The following is a 5446-nucleotide window of genomic DNA, read 5'->3' as shown; positions in this document are numbered from 1 at the left end:
TTTGCAGATGATATGATAGTTTAATTAAGTGATCCCAAAAGTTCCACCAGAGAACTACTAAATCTGATAAACACCTTCAGCAAAGTGGCTGGTTATAACATTAACTCAAATAAATCAGTAGCCTTCCTCTACACAAAAGAGAAACAAGCCGAGAAAGAAATTAGGGAAACGACACCCTGCATAATAGACCCAAATAATATAAAGTACCTCCGTGTGACTTTAACCAAGCAAGTAAAAGATTTGTACAATAAGAACTTCAAGACTCTGAAGAAAGAAATTGAAGAAGACCTCAGAAGATGGAAAGATCTCCCATGCTCATGGATTGGCAGGATTAATGTAGTAAAAATGGCTATTTTAGCAAAAGTGATCTACAGATTCAATGCAATCCCCATCAAAATACCAATCCAATTCTTCAAAGGTTTAGACAGAACAATTTGCAAATTCATCTGGAATAACAAAAAACCCAGGATAGCTAAAACTATCCTCAACAATAAAAGGACTTCAGGGGGAATCACTATCGCTGTACTCAAGCAGTATTACAGAGCAATAGTGATAAAAACTGCATGGTATTGGTACAGAGACAGACAGATAGACCAATGGAACAGAATTGAAGACCTAGAAATGAACCCACACACCTATGGTCACTTGATTTTTGACAAAGGAGCCAAAACCATCCAATGGAAAAAAGATAGCATTTTCAGCAAATGGTGCTGGTTCAACTGGAGGTCAACATGTAGAAGAATGCAGATCGATCCATGCTTATTACTCTGTACAAAGCTTAAGTCCAAGTGGATCAAGGACCTCCACATCAAACCAGATACACTCAAACTAATAGAAGAAAAACTAGGGAAGCATCTGAAACACATGGGCAGTGGAAAAAATTTCCTGAACAAAACACCAATTGCTTATGCTCTAAGATCAAGAATCGACAAATGGGATCTCATAAAACTGCAAAGCTTCTGTAAGGCAAAGGACACTGTGGTTAGGACAAATCGGCAACCAACAGATTGGGAAAAGATCTTTACCAATCCTACAACAGATAGAGGCCTTATTTCCAAAATATACAAAGAACTCAAGAAGTTAGACTGCAGGTAGACAAATAACCCTATTAAAAATGGGGTTCAGCATATGAAAACTAAAACCTCTAAGAGCTCCCTGGGAGACTGGAGTTGGGAAAAGGGAGAAAGGGAGTGAGCACGGATGAGTGTAAATAAAACCTCCAATTGTCTGTGTAGCCTCCACATCCATCTTTGACTCTTTCTTCACATGTGATCTGTCCCACCTTACCTGTTAGTGATGCTACAAGCTACAAGGGCACACTCTCTTTTCTAATCTCTTAGGTAACTAATCTCTTGATAAGCATTCCTCTTCTTTCTTTGAATGAGAACAGAACATCAGCAGTTTAATTCTTTTTATGTTAATAATTACAAAAGTGTTGTCGTAGATGTCTTTTAGTAAAAGAAATTGAGTGCATTGCTGTAGATTTTATAGAGAAACTTTCAGGGGAAGGGAAATACAATAGCATTATTAATAAATCATGAGATGCTTTGTAAAAAATGGGGTTCAGAGCCAAACAAAGAATTCACAGCTGAGGAACGCCGAATGGCTGAGAAACACCTAAAGAAATGTTCAACATCTTTAGTCATAAGGGAAATGCAAATCAAAATAACCCTGAGATTTCACCTCACACCAGTGAGAATGGCTAAGATCAAAAACACAGGTGACAGCAGATGCTGGCGAGGATGTGGAGAAAGAGGAACACTCCTCCATTATTGGTGGGGTTGCAGACTGTTAAAACCATTCTGGAAATCAATCTGGAGGTTCCTCAGAAAATTGGACATTGAACTGCCTGAGGATCCAGCTATACCTCTCTTGGGCATATACCCAAAAGATGCCCCAACATATAAAAAAGACACGTGCTCCACTATGTTCATCGCAGCCTTATTTATAATAGCCAGAAGCTGGAAAGAACCCAGATGCCCTTCAACAGAGGAATGGATACAGAAAATGTGGTACATCTACACAATGGAATATTACTCAGCTATCAAAAACAACGACTTTATGAAATTCGTAGGCAAATGGTTGGAACTGGAAAACATCATCCTGAGTGAGGTAACCCAATCACAGAAAGACATACATGGTATGCACTCATTGATAAGTGGCTATTAGCCCAAATGCTTGAATTACCCTAGATGCCTAGAACAAATGAAACTCAAGATGGATGATCAAAATGTGAATGCTTCACTCCTTCTTTAAAAGGGGAACAAGAATACCCTTGGCAGGGAATAGAGAGGCAAAGATTAAAACAGACACAGAAGGAACACCCATTCAGAGCCTGCCCCACATGTCGCGCATGCATATACAGCCATCCAATTAGACAAGATGGATGAAGCAAAGAAGTGCAGGCCGACAGGAGCCGGATGTAGATCTCTCCCGAGAGACACAACCAGAATACAGCAAACACAGAGGCATATGCCACGAGCAAACCACTGAATTGAGAATAGGACCCCCGTTGAAGGAATCAGAGAAAGAACTGGAAGAGCTTGAAGGGGCTCGCGACCCCATATGTACAACAATGCCAAGCAACCAGAGCTTCCAGGGACTAAGCCACTCCCTAAAGACTATACATGGACTGACCCTGGACTCTGACCTCATAGGTAGCAATGAATATCCTAGTAAGAGCACCAGTGGAAGGGGAAGCCCTGGGTCCTGCTAAGACTGAACTCCCAGTGGACTAGATTGTTGCCGGGAGGGCGGCAAGGGGGGGAGGATGGGGAGGGGAACACCCATAAAGAAGGGGAGGTGGGAGGGGGTTGTTTGCCCGGAAACCAGGAAAGGGAATGACACTTGAAATGTATATAAGAAATACTCAAGTTAATTAAAAAAAAAGAAATAAAACAATAAAAAGATTCAACAAACACAAGAGTTAGTTCTTTGAAAAGATGAGCTCCTGTGAGTTTCTCCCTGCTGTGAACATCAGGCCCTGACCTTTGTCTCCTGGCCACCTCCCATGTGCCATGGCCATCAACTGGCAATCTGTGATCCTACCTCAGCCCAAGAGACCCAGATCTGCTGCTGCCCCAAAGCTGGAGGACAATCAGCCTCTCCTGGCCTGCCGAAGGGAGAAAAACAACAGCAAGAGGTAACTGAACATATTGATGAAGTACATAATGAAATAGACAGACTTAATGAACAAGTCAGTGAGGACCTTTTGAAAGTAGGACAAAATATAACAGTCCCCGCTGACTGTTTTTTTCAGGAGGTCAGAATTAATCATCCATTTCCCAAATTTTGGGGTAACAACATTTGTCAACTATCCACAAGTGTCTGTACAGCTTGGGAAGGAAGTCAAAGAGGCCCTGCATTATTTGACTAGAGTTGAAGGGACAGAATTTGAAGACACTAAATCAAGTTACAAAATGGGTTTTTATTTTGATAAAAATCCTTATTTTTGAAATAAAGTTCTCTCCCAAAGATTTCATCTGAATGAGAGTAGTGACCCATCTTCAAAGCTGAAGTTAAGTGAAATCTGGAAAGGATTTAACAAAATGTTCAAGTCAAATGCAGAATAAGGTCAGCAGGAAGAGGCAGCATGAAGATCCAGAGAACTTCTTTCCCTGATTTACTGAGCATTCTGATGCAGATGAGTTAGGAGAGGTCATCAAAGATATATTTTGCCAAATCCCATTCAGTACTATTGGTTCCCTGTATGGATGATGAAGAGGGAGAGAAAGGAGGAGGAGGAGGAAGAGGAGGAGGAGGAAGAGGAGGAGGAGGAAGAGGAGGAGGAGGAAGAGGAGGAGGAGGAAGAGGAGGAGGAGGAGGAGGAGGAGGAGGAGAGCTGGAAGATATTGATGAAGGAGGGGATGAGAATAAAGGTGAAGAAGATAAAGATGATGATGAAGGGGAAGGAGAGGAGGATGGAGTGAAAATGTCCAGCCCAGAAGACTGATGTACTTCAGTCTTCTATTTATTTATTTATTTATTTATTTATTTATTTATTTATTTGTTTGTTTGTTTATTTGTTTATTTGTTTATTATTTGTTTATTTGTTTATTTGTTTATTTGTTTATTTTTTAAATTTTCTCCAGTCCCTGGGAGCAAGTTGCAGTTCTTTCCTCCCTGTCCCTCTGTACTCAGTCATCTTGTTTTTGAGATCTCTCGACAGCATGGTGTTCAACTTATTTGGGGGGAAATACCTTGAGGAAAATACAATAGAATCTTACCTTGAGGACAGTACAAAAGAATCTCCACTTTTCTGTTCTAAAAAAAGAAAATCACAATTCATAGATCCTTGTCCCAACTAACCAAAAGAAGGAAAGAGACAACCCAAAATAACAGAATCAGAAATGAACAGGGAATCATAACAGACATCAGATAAATCAGAATATTATAAGGCAATGATGCAGAAACCTGTACTCTGATAAGTTGAAAAATCCAAAAGAAATGTATGAATTTATTGATTTATCTAAACTAACAAACCAACCAGAGACCAATGACATAGAGACATAATACAGGAGGATATTGTAATAGTAATAAAGAAAAAATTTTACAGCTTAAAAAAGAAGTCCAGGGCCAGATGGATTCACAGAATAATACCTGAGTTTCAAAAACAGTCTATAGCCAATCTTCCTTAAACTCTATGTCAGTGGTTCTCAACATATGGGTGACAACCTTCCTAGCGTCACATATCAGATATCCTGCAAACCAGACATTGAAAGACAATCACATGATAATCTTAATGCGTGCAGAAAAGACTGACAAAATCCAACATATCTTCATATAAAGGTCACAGAGAATGTAGTACTAGAAATAACATATGTCTACAATAGGAAAGCTATATATGAGAAACTCAGACAACATCTTCCTAAATGGAGAAAAGCTTAAGTTGTAAATTTGAAGAAGAGTGGGAAGGAGTATATGGGATGTCTTGGAAGGAGAAAAGAGAAGGGAGAAATGTGATTATATCATAGTCTAAAAATAAAAATAAAAACGGATCTGATTATGATGAAACTCACCATTTTAGGAATAGTCATGAAGGTTTTTAAATAACTCCTTATACTTTTACACTCTCAGAAAACAAGTAGCTTCCCTAATCCTGATCACAGCAAGATCCCTCCTGACTGCCTAGTGTATTTCTTTCTTTCTTTAATCTGGATACATAATCTAAAGTAGAACATATCACACACGAATTCTGTTGGTTTCTGTTTTTCTGAGATTGGCATATATTCTAAATTTTTATTTTGAGCTGCATGTAGGAAGAAAAATATCCTTAATAGTTTCCTTTCTTATTTTAGTTTTTTATTTTTATTAATTTTCTTTCTCAAGATTTTAAAATAATTTATTTTAAAATAATTTTATGTGCATTGGCATGAGGGTGTCAGATCCCTTAAAACTGCCATAACAGAGAGTTGTGAGCTGCTGTGTGGATCCTGGGGACTGAACC

The 5446-nt window shown here is 39.0% G+C and overlaps 1 pseudogene; it reads left to right on the top strand.

Annotated features, from left to right (window-relative positions):
- Nucleotides 1-3017: 3017 nt before the first annotated feature.
- Nucleotides 3018-4181, top strand: Set-ps17 (Set nuclear proto-oncogene, pseudogene 17; annotated as a pseudogene).
- The last annotated feature ends 1265 nt before the right edge of the window (nucleotides 4182-5446 follow it).

The sequence above is a fragment of the Rattus norvegicus genome, chromosome 5 (assembly GCF_036323735.1).
Source record: "Rattus norvegicus strain BN/NHsdMcwi chromosome 5, GRCr8, whole genome shotgun sequence".
NCBI classification, from domain to species: domain Eukaryota; kingdom Metazoa; phylum Chordata; class Mammalia; order Rodentia; family Muridae; genus Rattus; species Rattus norvegicus.
The sequence above is the reverse complement of the archived record's forward strand: the minus strand, read 5'-3'. Positions and strand labels throughout refer to the sequence as shown.